General features: G+C 39.2%; 1 protein-coding gene and 1 long non-coding RNA gene across 2 annotated transcripts in view; one reads left to right on the top strand and one right to left on the bottom strand.

The window, feature by feature from the left end:
* Positions 1–20,070, top strand: part of THSD7B (thrombospondin type 1 domain containing 7B) — a 911,067-nt gene that overhangs the window by 720,951 nt on the left and 170,046 nt on the right. The window lies entirely within an intron of this gene.
* On the bottom strand, positions 15,615–18,654 carry LOC112442659 (uncharacterized). The gene is made up of 2 exons (XR_003030899.1): positions 18,434–18,654; positions 15,615–15,811 (listed from the first exon to the last, which is right to left on the bottom strand). It is a non-coding gene; the product is annotated as an uncharacterized lncRNA (long non-coding RNA).

The following is a 20,070-nucleotide window of genomic DNA, read 5'->3' as shown; positions in this document are numbered from 1 at the left end:
CAAAGTCTTCCTTCTATACAAATACCAGTTAATGTCCATTAAAATAACCCTTTTATTTTTCTAAAAAGGCTGAATTGAACTTTGTTTGACTCCTGGTTATTATCAGTTCACCATAAGTTATCAGATAACATGGCAGAGCAGCAGCTGGCATCACCCACTGCTCACCAACCAGCCAAGAGCTCCACAACCAGTGACTTTTACAACCACCGCCCCCGTACCCCCATTTGCAGATGAAGGAGCAGAGCCTCAAGTAACCCACCCCAAGTCACACAGCTGACAGGTGGCAGCACCAGGATGTGAACCCAGCTGTCTAACCACAGAGCTCTCCCTCATAAGCAACTTTCAAAAGTTGCTTTGTGGAGAACAAAGATGGTAATGAAAAGTCTAAGATACACACTCAGGAGGGAAGGTCAGGAAGGCCCACAAGGCTCATACATTAGCATTTACCACAAAATAAAGCTTCAGAGTGGGCATCTTTTTCTCCAGAACTCTTTATCCTACAGTGTCCTTTTATGTTTTTTTTTTTTTGATGACCTCATAATGAAAACCTGATTCAGTGGTGATGGACTTGAAGCCTTTGTTGTCTGGCAATGTCTTGGAAGCTATGGTGAGTTGGCTGGGCTCCTAGGTTTCAGAGACAGCAAATAGTAAGAATCTCTGCATCAAAAAGGAGTCCCACAAAGCATATTTAAAGAAAGGTGAATTGGCAACCTTAAACTCAGCAAACACACTCATCCCCAGAGGCTTGTGAGACATGACAATCCCATAATTGGTGTTCTCTGAAGAAAGTCATGTTTACTTTAGAATAACAATAGAAGCTTAGCTGGCAGACTCCAGGGGCTTAAAGATATTTGGGAGGGCAGCACTGTACATAATTATATCCTTGTAAAGAAAATAGATAATCCCTCCAGGAATGGAGTATTCTCATTCATCCAAAATCTGGCCTGTTTGTCAACCTTCATCTTGCAATGACAGCAGGGGGAGGGAAGTTACAAATGGGTCTCATGCCAGTGCCAGTAAGTAACAGTCCTTCCTTCCGGCTTCTCTTCAAACTGCTGAAATAGAGCCACCTCAACACAAAGTCCAAGAATTGCCAGCCTTGGGGAGAGGTCAAACCACAGACACACATTGTGACTTTGGGATTTTCAGAATTTAAATCATACCAGAAAATCCTCAGAAAACAAAATCCCCTGACTTTGGTGGTTTAAAATTTCTGGAGTGCCATTTGATGGAATAAACTTGGTGGGGTCCAAGTCAGTTCTTCTGTGTACTAGCTATTCTGTGACTTAGGGCAGGTGGCTTAACCTCCATGAAGTCGTCAATCTCTGCTTCCTCCCTCATGACTTTAATAAAGGCCTGAAATAGGTAATAAATGGTAATCAGCTGGGAAGATCCCCTGGAGTAGGAAATGGCAACCTGCTCCAGTATTCTTGCCTGGGAAATCCCATGGACAGAGGAGCCTGGCGGGCTATAGTCCATGGGGTTGCAAAGAGTCGGACATGACTGCAACTGAGCACACACACACAAGCTCCTTGAAAAGTTATAATGTCTCTTGAATAGCAGATTAATTTCAAACCTGAATCCTTCTTGCTGTGTTCAAATCCATTTTCTTTTCTCTTTCTTTCCATCCTTTAAAAAATAATTATTTGCATACCATGTGAATGGATATTCAGAGGAAATTCGGAATGGGGAGATCCATAGAGACAGAAAACAGAATCATGGTTGCTCTGTGTTGGGGGGCAGGGAGGATGGGGACACGGTGGGAGATTAAGGGTGGCGGATTTCTTCTTGAGGTGATGAAAATGTTTTAAACTCAGCCGTGGTGGCAAATGATTGCATATATCTTTGAACATACTAAAAACTGTTGAATGGGGCACTTTAAATGGGTAAATTGTATGGTATGTGAATTATATCTCAATAAAGCCTTTTTTTTTTTTTGGTAAAAAAAAAATAATAATAATTATTTGTATTTCATGAAAGAGATTTCTTTAGAAAGATGTTTTAAGTTGAAAGCATTAGCCCAATCGATATTTTTTCTGTTTATATAGGATATATAGGCTTTAACTAACATAGCATAATGATTAAGAGCAAGTATTATGGAGCCATGCTCCCTGGGATTAAATCCTATCCCCGCTAACTAGCTGTGTACATAAGGTCAGGTTACTAAACTTCTCTGTGCATCAGCTTCTTCATCTTTAGAATAGGAAAAAAAAAAAAAAAATAGCATCTACTTCATGAGAGTTAATATTTGCCAAACAATTAAGAGTAACTGGCATACAATAGTTGCTATATTTGTTAAATAAGAAGATGCCTAAAGTATTATTTGAAAAGTAGGTAACAGGTTGAATTGACCTGAGTTTAGATTACAGTGGTTTGAAAGAAATAATTTTGAAAGTAAATTAATTAAATTGAATTTTTGTGCATAGGTATAGTCTTAGCACCTCCCTTAGACCTGGGAAAGCAGGTCTTCTGTCTCTTCTCAAGGACTTGGAGTTTTGGAATACCCTCCTTTATACAGTCCATGGGGCTACAAAGAATCGGACACAACTGAGTGGCTGAGAATGCACGCACCTTGATAGAAAAGGTGGAATCATCTAGCTGCAGTAACTATCTGAGTGGGTCCTGAGCCAGAACTACTCGAGGTTTTGTCTTATTTGCAGCCTTAGAGAAATCTTCAATTCTCTATTCTATGCAGGGTTATTGTTTTTTGTTTTTCTTTTTTTTTGCCTGAGCTGGGTCTTTGTTCCTCCATGCAGGCTTTTTCTAGCTGTGGCGAGTGGGGCTGCTGTCTAGTTGAGGTGTGTGGGCTTCTCATTGCGGTGCCTTCTGTAGTTGCAGAACATAGGCTCCAGGGCGTGTGGAGTCATTGGTCACAGCAAATGGACTTGCTTGCCCTGCAGCATGTGGACTCTTCCTGAATCCACCTGCATTTGTAGGTGGATTCTTAACCATTGGACCACCAGGGAAGTCCTCCATGCAGGGTTAACCAAGAATTCCCAGGACACACAGCTGTCTTAGTATATGATAGAAGGTTCTGGCCAAGTTCTGGTTCTTGAAGGAAAACCTGGCAAGGGAATTATTCTTGCCAACCTGAGAAATATTTATTTTTCAGGCAAGATCAGGCTTCTGTAAGAGCGCTGATATTGATTTTGGAAGACTCATTTACAGAGACAGGAGCACCATCAAAAATAATTTCCCAGAGATTTGCAACATCTATGACAGCCTTTGTAGTCTAAGATCACCTTCCTGTGTGTTTCTTCACTTTTTTCATATATTTATTTAGTTTTGTTTTATTTCTGTACAACCATTCTAACTATACAATGAGTGAAAAGAGTTCTGGCCACTACCAGGATCAAGTTTTAGAAAATTTCCATTATCCCTTACATTTTCCACTTCCCCTTTTGCAATTACTCCTCTGGTTAGAAACTTCTACTTTTACAACTGTTAAAGGCTTATGATTTATTATTCCTTTTATTATTAAATATTAAATTCCTTTCTCTAATTATATTTCTTCTCTTGAAGTCTATTTTGTCTGCTATCAGTATAGCAACCCCATCTCTTTATTATTTATTGTTTGGTTAGTTTAACTTTTTCTATCCCTTTATCCTATTTACATCTTAAAATTTAAACCCCATTTCCAAAGACAGTATATAGTCAGAATTTTTTGTCCAGTCTGAAAAACTGTATTATTTGATATGTTTTGTAAATTCACATAAATATAATAATTGATATGGTTTGATTTAGATATGTTATTTGGCTACTTGTTTTCTATTTCATTCATTTTTTATTCTATTTTTCCTTTCATTTATTTATCTTAATAATTTTGCCCTCTACTGACTCTTTAACTATATTACTTTAATTTTTAAAGTGGTTGCTCTAAAGATTATAATATCATCTTTACCTTGTTATAATCTAAGATAAAATAGCACTGACTTCTGATAAAAAACAGGAAATTGTACAAATGTACCTCCATTTCTCCCATCCTTGCATTGTTAAGTATACTATATCTCTATGTATTATAAGCCCCCAAATATAATTTTATAAATTCTGCTTTATACAATTCTTAATCTTAAAGAAGTTAAGAAAAGGGAAGTGTGTGTGTGTGTGTGTGTGTGTGTGTGTGTTTATGTATGTGTGTATTTTACACATTTACTCTATGTTTACCATTTCTGGGGCTCTTTATTTTTCCCAGTGTAGCTAAGTCATCATTTTGTGTTATTTTCCTTCAGCCTAAAGGAATTCTTTTAGTATTTTTTATAGTATAGCCATCCCAGGAACAAATTTGTTATAGTTTTCTTTATTTTGAGAAAGTCTTTATTTCACTTCATTTTTAAAGAATGAGTTTGCTGGATGTACAATTCTTCACTGATTTTTTTTTCTCCTGTTAGTTCTTTGAACAGCATTCCAATGTTTCTGGCTTCCACTTTCTGAAGAAAATTCTGCCATTAATCATATAGTTTTTACTTTGTATGTGTTTTGTCATTTTTCTCTTCTGTTTTCAAGATTTCCACTTTATTTTACGATAGTCTGTATCAACAGTAGACTATCATGTATCTAGGTACACTCTCTTAGAGTTTATTGAGTTTCCTGTGTGCATAAGTTAATTTTTTTTAACCAATTAGGGAATTTTTGACCATCAGTGTTAAAATATTTTTCTTCCTTCTTCCCTATTTCACTTTCTTCCGGGGCTCCAATTATTAGAGTGTTGAAATGCTTGATACTGTATTACAGATTTCTGAGACTCTAGTTGATTCTTTTAAGCACTTTTTCTCTGCTCTTTTAATTGAGTATTGATCTGTTCTTAAATTCATTTGTTTATAATTTTCATGTTTTCAAATGCTTTGAATGTGTTTTCCTGTAATTCTTCGTATACATTTTCCTTCAGTTTGAGCAGATTTAGAATAGCTACTTTGAAGTCTTTGTCTTCTAAATTCACTTCAAGTCAGTTTCTATTGACTTTTTTCTCCTGGGCATTGGTAACTTTCTTATTTCTTAACATGTCTAGTAATTTACTTTGTGAGAGAGTGAACCATGTAGATGATATGTTGTGGTTACTTTTATGTCAGTGATCTTTTATTCTGAGGATTGTTGTACTGTTTTGGCAGGCAATTAAATTTCCTGAATTTAAGCTGCAAAATCTGTATGCCCTGCAGTGTACAGTCCCAGTGTATTTACTCAGTGTTTGCGAGCTTGGACCTCTTGCAGAGTTCATGGTCAACCAGTGATGTACACAGGCATTATGCTCCAGTAAGATTTCCATCCTCTGTCACCTGCGCTATGTGTTGGTTGACAAATGGTCTCAGAGGCATGGCAAATGCTCAGTGCTCCCCAGGTTTCCAGTTTTCACTGGAATCCCTGGTGTGCCCCTCCTGCATGTGTAGTTAAGAATAAGCCAGGGATGTGTGGACAGTGTATTTTTTCCAGGTTTTCTACATCTTCCTCACTTCCAAACTTCCTCCCAGAAATTTCTAGTTGTTTTGCCACCTGCTGTGAATTGAGTCCGCAAACACCAAATGATACAGCGACAGGATTGTGCCACCTGAGATTAAAGAATGGAAATATATCTAGCACTATGGCCATAAAATCACGTCTTATGAATGAATTAGCAGTTTCAAAAATAAATAACCCTCAAGTCATTGCTTACCTTTAGTCATTTTTCAATGTCCTGAAATGATTATTTTTAATAATTCTGACCTATTTAAATTTTTTCTTTTTATTTTAAATGTTTCCATAAATCATTTTAAATCATTCATAGAATCTTTATGTATTTAAGTTTATTTTTTTAAATGATCATGAGATGTTTAAAAGACTCTGAAAAGCCTATAATTAAAAAATACTATGTATTTAAAGATTAACTTAATGCTGACACAGTTCTACATTCATCACACATAATAATTTTATCTTCAAATCATTCCTGTAAGGAAATATTATTATCCTCATTTTCAATGAGTAAATCAGGATAAATGACTTCCCAATGATCACCAGCTACTAAATTACAGAGCTGAATTCAAATTCAGGCATTCTGGGATAATCAACCATTGCATGCAGTCTCTTCTTTCCTAATATTAGAGAAACAAACCTGACATAATATCAAAAGTTCTCAAAGACTGTTACTTACCTTCTGACACTGGGTGAACTAACAACTGTGACCAAGTTGAAAATGTCCAAGCTGCAGTGCCAGAACCTCATAAGGGTGTACACTGTGATTTCTGATATTTCCCAGTGTCTTCCTGAAGCTTTCATATATTGGAAAAACTCAAGGTTCTTTAGCCATTGGGGTATATTTACCATATTTTTTAACAATGCTGTCTATTTCTCTAATTCACATCCCATACTTTGTACCATCAATCAGTCAAATAATAATATACAGTCAGTTACATTGCAATTCTGCATGAATTTTTTGAGGTCAAGAATTTTTGAAAGTTGGGAATTTTTACTGCAACACATATCTGAAAGGGCATAGTAAAGTGAATTGTTGAAAAATTCATGACATCTCTATAGCATTGATGTTTTAATTGGAGGTAGGAGAAATGGAAAATACAGGATCTAGCTTCACGTAAAAATCTAGACTTGATCAATGGAGCAGAAAAGCAAAGATAAAATCCTCAAATTTGTAGTCAGAAAACTATGATCCAAATAGTGCAAGTAAACATAAATATGTTATGTACATTGACAACTTCAAACTTTCCTAATAAGAATCTTGTGATATAAATTTGACCAGAAAACATTAACTCATATAAGTAATTTTTTTCTTAAGAATGATTTTCTTTGCCTTCTGTCTTATTCAATGTACTCTAGAAAACAGACTGACACAAATCTAGAGGAAGTGTGAAGGGTGTTCTGGAACCAGTGCTTAATTGGGTTGTCTAGACAACAAGTAGAGTTTGCAGATGAGGCAGTGGTGAAGTGGGGAATCTATGAACAAAGCCAGAGTACTAGGAGACATGTCATACCCAGAGGCTCTGAGGGGGGATGTGAATTGTGTCAGACACAGTTTGACTATACCATTCCATTTACCTTTGTAAAATATAATGTTTATATGTCTCAAAGTAGTAATTCAGTTGTCTTCTGCCTCTGTATCTCACTTTATCTCTCTTTTTCTCCCCCTTTCTTTGACCAATGGTCTAATTTCATTTCTGATAGTGTTTTCTCGCTGAACAGCAACTGAAAATTGATGAATACCTTAGAATTGACCTTGCATCCTCCTTTCCTGCTAATATATATGACAGAATATGTGATATGTACTGTATTGTGCCTGCGTGCTAAGCTGCTTCAGTCATGTCCATTTCTTTGTAACCCTATGGACGGTGACCTGCCAAACTCCCCGTCCATGGATTTTCTAAGCAAAAATACTGGAGTAGGTAGCCATTCCCTTCTCTAGGGGAATCTTCCTTGACCCAGGGATCAAACCCTGGTCTCCTGTATTGACAGGTGGGTTCTTTACCACATCTGGGAAGCCAGGCCCATGGGAAATGATCAAAGTGCTGCTCAATTCATTTGGAGACTTAAAAAGCAATGCTTATGTCTTATTTCCAAGTCTTATAAATTTACTATGGATTGTTTCAAAATTACAATAAAATACACTTAAAATGTTCATAACATGCTTAAATAAGTGGTGCCTAACATTGCATAAGGAGAAGGCAATGGCACCCCACTCCAATACTCTTGCCTGGAAAATCCCATGGACAGAGGAGCCTGGTGGGCTGCAGTCCATGGGGTCACAAAGAGTCAGACATGACTGAGCGACTTCACTTTCACTTTTCACTTTCATGCATTGGAGAAGGAAATGGCAACCCACTCCAGTGTTCTTGCCTGGAGAATCCCAGGGACAGTGGAGCCTCGTGGGCTGCCGTCTATGGGGTCCCACAGAGTCAGACACGACTGAATCGACTTAACAGCAGCAACATTGCATAATAAGGGTATTTCAGCCTAACAAATCTTTAGTTCTAATTCTTGCTAGCCAGATTGAGCTGGGTACATAACTTTTCTAAGAATTATTTTTCTCATCTGTAAAGTGGAAGTAAAAATACAATCTTGACAAGTTATTATAAATTTGTAAACATCACTGTAAAAATAAAGTGTATCTTAATCCAATACCATTGTCAGTCAGGAAACGGACACCAATCTGATATTTAAGTCAGAGAATTATTTTTTTAATAGAAATGTATTAGAAGAGCTGGAGAAGTAAAAGGAGAAGATGTTACCCAGATGATAGGTGGATACTACCATTCCTGGACTGATCCCCGTAACAGCATTCTTGCCCCTAAGATTGTTAGAACAGTCATCTTTAAAGCTGCTAGAACCACAGCAGGCGGCTGTGAGCAGGAGCTGTCGTCTCTTCACTTGATGGAACTCCTGCTTCTAAACCGCTTAATTAGTAGAACTCGGGCTGCTGATCGTGTCGCTGTTGCTACCACTTATAGCAGGGGTCACTAACCTGCGGGCCAAGGACTGGTACCTCCTGTCAGATCAATGGCAGCACTAGGTTAGAAATAAAGTGCATAATACATGTACTGCATCTGAACCATTTCCCGAAACCATCCCTCCTCCCCAGTCTGTGGAAAAAGTGTCCTCCATGAAACGCCTCTGGTACCAAAAAGGTTGGGGACCGCTGGCTGACAGGATTGTCCACCAGATACAGGATGTCTAACTTTTTACTGATTTCCATTTCAGCATGAGTAATTCTAAGTGACGATATAACCAGAAACTTGCTAGCAAGGAAACCTGCAAATTGAAGTTTGCAGGCTCCTGGTACTAGCAGTTTTGAGGTGAATCTAGAAAGACAAGTTTGAGGCTGAAAAGTAATAGGTAAATGTCTCATACATTAAAAGGAAACAAAAAAATAAAGTATCTGCCATGAGGTAGGTGGTCTTAGTGTTCCTATTTTTTATATATTTAGACCTTCTTATTATATATTTGATATCTTCTTAATGGTTTCTGAAGCAGTTCATAAATACTTAAAATATAGAAACAGTAGCTTTACTTGGTCACTCAGACTTTTAAAAGGAAACGTTTGTCAAAGGATGAATGGGGATTCCCTGGTGGTCAAGTGGTTTAAGACTCCACCCTTCCAATGTAAAGGGCATGGGTTCAAACCCTGGTCAGGGAACTAAGGTTCCACATGCCATGTGGTGTGACCAAGAAAATATTTTTTTTTTAAAAAGGAATGGATGTCAGCAAGAGACTATAAAAATTTCAATACCAATTGCCATTTCCTTGCTGACAGAGAGCCCTGAGGTATGGGAAGCATTGTCACAGGAACTTGGCAAGAGAGATGATAATAGAGACCTCCTAATCCAGTACCCTTGCTGTTCAGTCACTCAGTCATGTCCAACTCTCTGCAACCCCAATGCCCTTAGTAACCTAAAAATATTTTTTTTTTTAAATCATTTAATAGTTGTGTGAAAAATCTCTAGACTTGGAGTTAGGATGTATTCCTATTTTAATTTTTCTCCCTGCTTTCTTGAATGATTTTGGTGTACTATATTGGTTACCATGGGCTTCCCAGGTGGCGCTAGTAATAAAAAAGTGAAGTCACTCAGTCGTGTCTGACTCTTTGCGACCCCATCGACTGTAGCCTACCGGGCTCCTCCATCTATGGAATTTTCCAGGCAAGAGTACTGGAGTGGGTTGCCATTGCCTTCTCCAGAGGATCTTCCTGGCCCAGGGATCGAACCCGTGTCTCCCACAGGGTAGGCAGACGCTTTACCATCTGAGCTACAAGGGAAGCCCCCCACTACCAATGCAGGAGACATAAGAGGCACGGGTTACATCCCTGGGTTGGGAAGATTCCCAGGAGGAGGGCATGGCAAAGCCCTCCAGTATTCTTGCCTAGGGAATCCCACGAACAGTGGAGCCTGGTGAACTACAGTCCATAAGGCCGCAGAGTCATACACTACTTGGCATGTGCATTGGTTAACAGTGTGCTGTCTCTTCTCTGAAGAAAAAAGAGAGCTTGGATTACTTGTTTCTTAAGGTCTCATCCAGCTTTTGTTCTGCGTAATTGATGATGACAGATTCTACAACTAATCCATACACCAGATGCTATACACTGAATGTAAAATTATCATCTTTATGATTATGTTTGAAGCACCCCTTTTTAACAGAAGAGCAAATTAGGTATAAGGAAGTGAACTAGTTACTCTTCTTATGTGAAGACAGCTGAATCCAGAACTGAAACTAATTTTCAGCTCTCCACTAAGAGCTTTAAATGGGTACGAGGAAGATGCCCATAACTACTACAAGTGGTTTATGTCTGAAGGCTTAGTAGGGACTGTAAAAGGAGAAACACTTGGAAGAACGATAAGGTCATGCATTGACTGATTTCCGTTCATTTACTATTCTTTGCTGTAAGAAAGTTTATCTTCAGTATCTTTGTCTTTATACTTCAGCATAGCATATGTATTAGGAAGCCAATAAAGAGTGCAATGCTTCATATTAAATTGCAATTATATGCAATTATATATTATTGCTTTCATAATACTCAAGACTGATGAAATTTCTACAGAATTACTTTTGATAATTTAATATACTGGATGATTAGTGCTTAAAAATCATCAGCACTTGGACTTTTAATATATTTCCAAATTGCTTGAAAGTTATATCTAGTGAACTCTGTGGTCAGACAGAGAGAGAACATTAGCACCCCCAATTTCCAGTCCTTTCTCTGACCCGGAGTGGGGCTGGGGTGGGGTGGTAGTTTCTGCTGTCTGGCAGTACAGCTGGCACAGGCCTGAAACTGCTGCAGAGGCACTTAGTCATTTAGGCACAGTATGTGCAATAAAGTAATTTGTTTGACGTTCTAGGTGAGAAGGGACCGTTCCTGGGATCTCAGGGCCCTACTTTATAGAAATGTCACAGTCCTTGTTCAGTAGGAATTCTGCCTCAATTCATCATCACAGCATCATTTTTCACACACACACACACAAAATAGCACAAGAAGGGAAGGTGGGGCTGGGATGGCCTAGGAAATTGGGATTGATGCATATACACTCTTGATCTCTCTGAGTGTTGAGTCTCCTCAGTTGTGTCCAACTCTTTGTGACCTTATGGACCATAGCCCACCAGTGTCCTCTGTCCATGGAATTCTCCAGGCAAGAATACTTAAGTAGGTTGCCATTCCCTTCTTCAAGGGATCTTCCCAACCCAGGAATGGAACCCATGTCTCTTACGTCTCCTGCATTGGCAATCGAGTTCTTTATCACTAGCACCACCTTAGATAACTAATAAGAACCTACTGTATAGCACAGGAAACTCTACTCAGTACTCTGTGTTGGCCTAAATGGGAAGGAAATAAAAAAAGGAGGGGATATATGTATATGTATGGCTGATTCACCTTGCTCTACAGCAGAAACTAACACACTGTAAAGCAACTATATTCCAATAAAAAAATTAAAAAGTAGCAAAAGATACTTATTGAACTTTCACTCTATGCTGGCCATTGTGCCAGCTGGAAGCTGTGACTATTGAAGGCAGTTAGACCATCTCTGTTACCAAGAAGAGGGGACTCTGATAAGTAGGGGGAACTACTCAAGAGTTAAATTAGAATAGGTCACACAGAGTGCATCACTGGCTTGTCTAAGGAAAAGCCTAGAGGAAGGCCCATCACTCTCCCCTTGCCTCTTTGCCCTTCTCCTCGTGCCTCTTTGCCCTCTCTTTGGACCCCTTCCCTGCCCGTGCATTTGTTGCTCACTGGCAGGGCTGCCCTGATATAGGGAACAGAGCTGTGAGCATCTCAACCCTCTTTGCTGTTTGTGATCAGAGCATGGCTGGAGGAGGCAGAGATGCCAGCTGGCAAGGCTGTTGCTGGTAGATCAGGGACAGTGGAAGGATGCTGGCATCTGCCTGGCTTTTGTCGCTTCTCTGACAATCTGGCTTCCCATAGAGCAGGAGTGCTCCTTAGCATATGGTCACTGTATCACTTGGGGACCACTGGAGGGCTTGTCAATTATAGGACATCCACACCGCCTAGCAGGAATGTGTCCCTGGGCTGTTAAGCAACCTCAGCCCATGTTCTGTCTTACTTTTGAGCATGAGATGACCAGTGCTTGAATACATCCTGAGGCTGTTATAAAGCACACTCTAGGTCTTGCTTGGCCCTGCCCTCTATAAACATGTACAGCCTTGTACATGGAGGTAAATTTCCCTTTCTCCCAAACTCAGTCCGAGGACTGTATAGGTGGGCCATCTTTTTCTGAGTTTTGGACCAGCTCAGATAACCCTCTCTTGTAATAACCAAGGTATCCCCACAGATGCTCTAAATTAATAGCATCCTGGAGTTAATTACGTAAGCTTAATTCCTAACTTTGTACATGTTTCTTTTGCAGAGGAGTAAATCAGTTTATGTATGTCAATTCCTTTATCTCAAACACAGAATGATAACAAGCCAGAAATTCCCTAGTGTTGTGACTGCCTTGAATGTTTGTTTTTCTTCGTGGTTACCATATTTCTCACCATGGAGGAATTACTTAATAAATTGTTGAGTGAATTTCAGGTGAGAGAAAGAAAGCAATTCCAGGTGTTTTTTTAATTTTTTTTTAATAAGTGAGGAAAGAACAGAGATGGGGCAAAAGTGAAATTCCTTAGTGATTTAGAAACTTTATTGCAACTCCTTTGCTTGTGGACTTTTCAGTCCTTTGTATTATGTCATTGACATTTTTACAAACCCAGCTTCATAAGGGCACAGTTTTGTAGTAAACGCACCTGCTACTTGAATGAGAACAAAGCACGTTTTGATTAGAAATCTCTCAGCAGAGCAGAACAAAGCACTTAGAATCACGTTGTGATGCAATATCCATTTACTCCAAATAGATCATTTCTGCACTTAAGATCCTACCAATTACTACCATTAGTGCTGGATGATTGCATTCACACTATTTTTTTTATCTGTCTGATGGCAAGGATCACATCTTATTCATCTTCAAATATTCCTATCATATGGCAGAGTACATTCTGCATAGTGGCTACTAAGCAGACTGTGTCTTCAGTGAATACACTGAGGAGTAGAGTTTGATATTGTAAGTGCCACAATCTAAAAATCTGCCAAGGAGTGATGAACTTTCTTTAAACCAGTATAATTCTATAAATGTCACTTCAGATTCATGGGTACAGAAAAACACTGTGCAGATATTGAGTGCTATGATTATAGATGGCTTTTGTTATTTTAACAGCTTTTTCTTTTATTTATTCAAAGTTCAAGTTTTGCTACATTAATTTTACTTGTCAGTATAGTCTTCAAATGTGTCCATGATATGTCTCCTTAAGAGACCATCATATCTTCAGTGCCAGAAAGCCTTGGTCCTTCTCACACCTGAAATTTCCCATAGTGTCTTGAATCACAGGATTTTACAGGTAAGATTTGTTGTTCAGTTTTGTCCAACTCTTTGCTACCCCATGGACTGCAGCACACCAGGCTTCCCTGCCCTTCACTATCTCCTAGAATTTGTTCAGACTCATGTCCACTGAGTCAGTGATGCCATCCAGCCATCTCATCCTTTGTTGCCCCCTTCTCCTCTTGCCCTCAATCTTTCCTAGCATCAGGTTCTCTTGCAATGAGTTGGCTATTTGTATCAGGTGGTCAAAATATTGGAGCTTCAGCATCAGTCCTTCCAATGAATATTCAGGGCTGATTTCCTTTAGGATTGACTGGTTTGGTCCTTGATGCCAAAGGACTCTCAAGAATCTTCTCCAGCACCGCAGTTCGAAAGCATCAATTCTTTGGTGCTCAGCCTTCTTTATATCCAGCTCTCACATCCATACATAACTTCTGGAAAAAGCATAGCTTTGACTAGATGGAAATTTTGTTGGCAAAGTTATATCTCTGCTGTTAAACATGCTAAGTTTGTCATAGTTTTTCTTCCAAGGAGCAAGCATCTTTTAATTTCATGGCTCCAGTCACCATCTGCAGTGATTTTGGAACTCAAGAAAATAAAGTCTGTCACTGTTTCCATTGTTTCCCCATCTATTTGCCATGAAGTCATGGGACTGGATGCCATGGTCTTAGTTATTTGAATGTTGAGTTTTAAGTCAGCTTTATCGTTCTCTTCTTTTACCTTCATCAAGAGGCTCTTTAGTTCCTTGTCACTTTCTGCCATTAGGGTGACATCATCTGCATATCTGAGGTTATTGATATTTCTTCTGTCTATATTGATTCCAGCTTGTGAATCATCCAGCCCGGCATTTCTCATGATGTACTTTGCATATAACCAGGGTGACAATATACAGCCTTGATGCACTCCTTTCCCAATTTTGAACCAGTTCATTGTTCCATGTCTGGTTCTAACTGTTGCTTCTTGACCTGCATACAGATTTCTCAGGGGGCAGGTAAGGTGGTCTAGTATTCCCACCTCTTTAAGAATTTTCCACAGTTTGCTGTGATCCACACAGTCAAAGACTTTAAATTATTGAATCCAATCCATAGTTCCTGAGCCATTGTCAGTAACTTTGTATGCTCACACAGAACAGGAAGTATAGGAGAAGAATTAATATGATAAATACTGTTACTTTCAAACTATGCTCTGGTAAGTTTCCCATCTCACTCTGAAATTGTCTAAGAATCATTTGAGATACTTAGAGTCTGTGGCAGGCACATTTGGTTGCCCAGCCACTGCCCAATAGCCATTCTTCTTTCTATTCCTTTCTTCATGTCCACAGAACCCAAATGTGTTCACTCATTTATACATCCAACTTCCCTAAGTATATCAAGATGGTCTAACTGAGACATGGTTATTCTATTATGTTGTTTCAGTCAGCCCATGATCTAGTTATTGCAATCTCTACTTATGAATACATCTCTAGGGTAAACTCTTTGTAAGCCCAAGGGTGGGGCTTGGGAACCATCATTTTTTAAAGATCATTTTATATTCTAAATATGAAGCCAAGGTAGAAAACTACTGCTGTATCATATTCTAAATGTTCTCAACACATGCCTCTTAGTTAAAAAAATACATTGAGGGGATTTAATTTCATGTCAAGGTAGTTTTTTTAATGGATTTTCTCCCCATTACAATTGTCTATTAATCAATTTCTGGATTTCATCCAAACTCTATTTACAGTCCACTGAGTGAAACTGCATATGTGTTTACTGCGTTGAAACCCAAACAATGGCAGCAAATGGAAAATCCTGCTGTTTTGAGTTTTGTAACTGTCAAAATGTCAAAAGATTTGGCATCAAAACCTCATTTTAAGAGAATGCCTTGAGATACTAATAGGATATTCAGTAAGCCACTGGAAAAATTCCAGCCTAGCACGGGGAGGCCATGCAGTTAGCCTAAGAGACATTTTCCAACTCATGAAGAAGTTTGTCATGTGGAACCCCCTCCTCCCCATTCCTGCCATGGGCCACGGGAATTTGCTGCTTGGCAGTCAGCACAACAGGGCTCATGCTCGTTAGAGCTCTTGGTTGATTTTGCTTTCTTTCCTGCTGTATATTATTTTGGGGTTCAAGATATTTTGGAGTACAAGATGCCTCCTCACCTTCCCACACAATCCAGAACAGAAGTGTCTAGAGTTTTAATAGGTGGCTGCAATGTCCTTGTTTCTGTTTGCGGAACCAAGGTTAGAGGGTCAACCGCTGTGCATTAAATGTCGACTATGAAACAATGCCAACATGCAGAAAGCTTATATTCTGTTTTATAAACATCGAGTGTGCAGAGAAAAAATGTACCTGCCTAAGGTCAGGAAATCCACGTGCAGTGGTTCGAGGTGAGCTTCCCATCTTAAGTTGTCCCATCCTCTTAGTACAGACCAGCCATGGGTAGGTACCTGTTGGTACTTCCTCTGATATTTTGGTGATTCTCCTTATTGGTGTGTCCTAGACAAAAGGAAAACCGTTACTCTTCACCATACTTCTGACACCAAATATAAGGGATGTTTTTATAATACCAACCAGTTCTCCAGCTCTGTGGACACCAATCGGGTATTTTATAAGTTCAGTTCTGATACTAACTACTCAAGGTTGGTGTCAGATGTTACAGGCTTAAGGACTCAGTCCCTCAGTCACAGGTGTGGGGTCTCCAGGGTACCTATCCCTCCATCTACCTTGGCTGTAAAGTCGAGGATTAATACAATCCTTCCCCACTGAAATTTGATAATTTGCTAGAACACCTCACCAAAGTCAGGGCAACATTTTTGATTTATTACATTCACTGATTTATTATAAAGAGTGTTACTATAAAGGATACAGATTATCAGCCAGTTAAAGAGGTACTTAGGGTGTGGTCTTAAAGGGTCTTGTACACAGGAGCCCTTGTCCCATTGGAGGTGGGATGTGTCAACCTCTGGCACATGGATATGTTCCCCAACACAAAGATCTCTGATCCCCTTTATTTAGAGTTTGTGGAGTTCCAATACATAGGCATGCTTGATTAAATCATAGGTCATTGGTGGTTAATTCAACCTCCAGCCTCACTCTCCACCTTGAACATCAAAAGTTGGGGCTGAGAATCCAGGCTTCTAATCATGACTCATGTCCCTGGTGACCATTCTACATCCTGAAGCTATCTGGGAGCCCAAAAAGTGTTGCATCATTAGAACAAAGGATGCTCCTATAACCCAGAAAACTCCAAGAGATTTAAGATTTAGGAGCTCTGTGTCAGGAACAGGGGACAGACTAAATATATTTCCTCTTATGTTACATAGCCAGGGGGGCTGAAGTATTTTAAACATCATCATTGTTCTAGAACTTGTCAGTTCAGTCACTCAGTCCTGTCTGACTCTTTGTGACCCCATGGGCTTTAGCATGCCAGGCTTCCCCCTCCTTCACTATCTCCTGGAGTTTACTCACAGTCATGCCCATTGAGTTGGTGATGCCATCCAATCATCTCATCCTCTGTCACCCCCTTCTCCTCCTGCCCTCAATCTATCTTAGTATCAGGGTCTTTTCCAAAGAGCCTGCTCTTTTTATCAGGTGGCCAAAGTACTAGAGCTTCAGCTTCAGATCAGTCCTTTCAATGAATATTCAGGATTGATTTCCTTTAAGATTGACTGATTTGATCTCCTGGCTGTCCAAGGGGCTCTTAAGAGTCTTCTCCAGCACCGTAGTTAAAAAACACCAATTCTTTCATTCTCAGCCTTCTTTATGATCCAGCTTTCACATCCCATGACTATGGGAAAAATCATAGCTTTGACTATATGGACATTTGTCGGCAAAGTAATGTCTCTGCTTTTTAATACATTGTCAAGGTTCATCATAGTTTTTCTTCCAAAGAGCAAGCATCTTTTAATTTCATGGCTGCAGTCACTGTCCACAGTGATTTTGGAGCCCAAGAAGATCTATTTGCCATGAGTGATAAGACCAGATGCCATGATCTTCATTTTTTGAATGTTGAGTTTTAAGCCAGCTTTTTAACTAGAACTTGTATTCAACTGAATTATGGATAGCATTTTTTTTTTTAATTTGCTATTTTCTCTCTTTTCATGAATGTTAACAACCAGGATTGAAGATAGGAGTTTGCACTGCATGTTCTGGGGTTGTTGTTTGTGTGACTTTTTGTTTGTTCTTTGACTTGGATCTGATTTATATTTCCCATATACTTGGCACACCCTTGGTACTTAGTATGAAATAAATATTTGTTGTTTGGTTAGGAGGTTCAGCATACCAAGAGTAGTGGATATGCCTGCTCTTTAGCAATATTGTTCCAGTAGATGGCTTTGTAGACAGGCAATGTTGCCTGCCATTCCAGTAAGTATCAAGCCATCAGCTCCCTATCCCTTTGAAAGTGTGCCCTGAGAGGAATTCAAGATAGAGAAAGACTGGAAGTATTATGGATACTGGCCCTAGAAAGTGAATTTGCATATCTGAGGAACAATTCCTTGAGCCCAGAGTCTTGCATTTTCCCATTCACAGAAAAGTGATGAAATCATTAACTTGAGATGCCCAGTTTTTGTGATTAACAGTAGTTTTTTGACATTTGACTACATGTTTTGTTTTGTTTTGTTTTTTGTTTCTCCCCAATCAAAAACTCCTATGTATCCTGGCCCATCCCTTACCTCTTTGGAGCAGTTCCTGAGAACTATCTTAGAGGCTGTCTCCCAAGCTCTAGGCTTCTATAAGGTTCCCTAATTAAACTTAACTGGCAACTTTTAGGCTTTATGTTTTTCTCTAGTAGATAGTTTTTAGAATATAAATTGCCAGAGAGACAATAGGTGGCTCAAAAGGTAAAGAATCTGCCTACAATGTGGGAGACCAAGATTTGATCCCTGGGTTGGAAAGATGCCCTGGAGAAGGGAGTGGCTACCCACTCCAGTATTCTTGTGTGGAGAATTCCATGGACAGAGAAGCCTGGTGGGTCCCTAAGAGTTGGACATGACTTAGCGACTAACTCTTTCACTGTTTTTGTTTTTTTTGAAGTTTGACTACTACTTTTATTTTTGATTTTGCTTCCCCACCCCCCCCCCAAGCCCCAAATCCTATATATTTTGGCTCCTCCCTTACCTTTTGGAGCAGTTCCTCAGAGAAATCTGAGAGACTATCTACCAGCGTCTAGTCTTCTGTAAGTTCTCCTAATTAAACTTAACTGGTAACTTTCAGGTTGTGTGTTTTTCTCCAGTCGATAGTTTTAGAACATGACCCCCTAAAGTGACAACAAAATAGATACCATACACAATTTCTAGCACTCTATGTCACTGACCACAGACATCTCGGTGGATTCTAATTCTTAGCATCACAAAAGAGAACCACAGCCCCAGATGACATCTGAGGTGAGAACTTTCACTTCCTTGGTAGCAGCAAATCTCTTCTCATTTTGCAAGCAACTTATTGGCATGCCTTTGGAGCACGCATTGCGTGAGGCAAACCCTTTTGCAAGGCTGGTTACTTATTTATCCATTTCCCAATCATGTACAATTCTTCTCTCTTCTCTTGAAACTCCTAACTGCTGCTCAGGGACAAATTTTAAAGAACTCTGTCATTATGCAGCTTTAAGTAGTGTTTTGCATTTCTAATTTGTTGTGTTGATTGATGTGGGCCACACTTGGCCAACATAATAGTGCATTTTAATTTGTTTAAATATCATTTATACCAATATTTCATGATTTACCGTGCTTACAAATGGAAATATTATAGTCAGGAAGGAGCAACTAATGGGAAGAAGAGCTGGAGAGCAAAGAGCTTCTGGTGAGTTCACACGTGTATAAGTATTTAATGAGTCAGGGGGGGCTGGATAAGTAGGTGTCTGTGTAACCAAATGACTCCCTCTGCTCCTAGCTTGTAATACAGTCGTGCATCCCAATTTAGGAATTACTTAATAGCCAGCTTCACCCAGTTGTTACAGTCGGAGCACCAGTTGGCCCCTTCCTCCTGAGTCTATCAGTACCTCCTCTCGTGTCCCTGGTCTTTGGTTCTAGGCACTCAAAGTTCAGCTTCAGATATTTGCATCAACCTAGCTCCTCCCAAATTCACAGCCATATGGCCTGTTTTCACTGCCTCACTTCTCTCTCCTTTCCCCAGTTTCATTACATTTATAGCCTGGATTGAAGTAGGGATAAAGCTCTGCCTTGCAGGAATAGAAAAATGACTCCTGTTATGTTCCCTCTGTAACCTTTTCATCCAGAAGGATGAAGCAAAATCAACTTTTTGAAAATATGAAAGACTCAGTTACCATATGACATATATCTTAACTCATTCAACCAGCTTTATTATTTATAAGACACTGTCTGGAGGCTGAAAAATCAGAGCTGTGACCTCAATGAGCTTTCACTTGATGCAGGAATAAACTGTTATTTTAGTTTAGTGAATCTTGTTTGTGTAATTAATTTTATTATTATGGTACGCATACTTCAGTATGGCACACTGCTAAATTTTTGGAATAAGGGGCTCTCAGTATAGAAGGGTGGTGTCTTAGAGGCTTGAACTGTGGTTTGAAGAATTAGCAGGTTGAAAATTAATACTTATACTCAGAAGTATATAAAATATTGCAGAAGAGAAATATGCCCAGAAATTTTGAAACAAAATTCTGAAACAAACTGAAACAATCCACCAAAGAGTTTGATCACTAAAAACCTTCCACTTTCTTTATAGAAATGAGTGATTTGGGAAAAATAATAAAAGATATGAATTGCTAGAAGGAAGTA

This window comes from Bos taurus, chromosome 2 (genome assembly GCF_002263795.3).
Source record: "Bos taurus isolate L1 Dominette 01449 registration number 42190680 breed Hereford chromosome 2, ARS-UCD2.0, whole genome shotgun sequence".
Classification (NCBI taxonomy): Eukaryota; Metazoa; Chordata; class Mammalia; order Artiodactyla; family Bovidae; genus Bos; species Bos taurus.
Note: the sequence above shows the minus strand (reverse complement) of the source record. Positions and strands in the feature narration are given on the sequence as shown.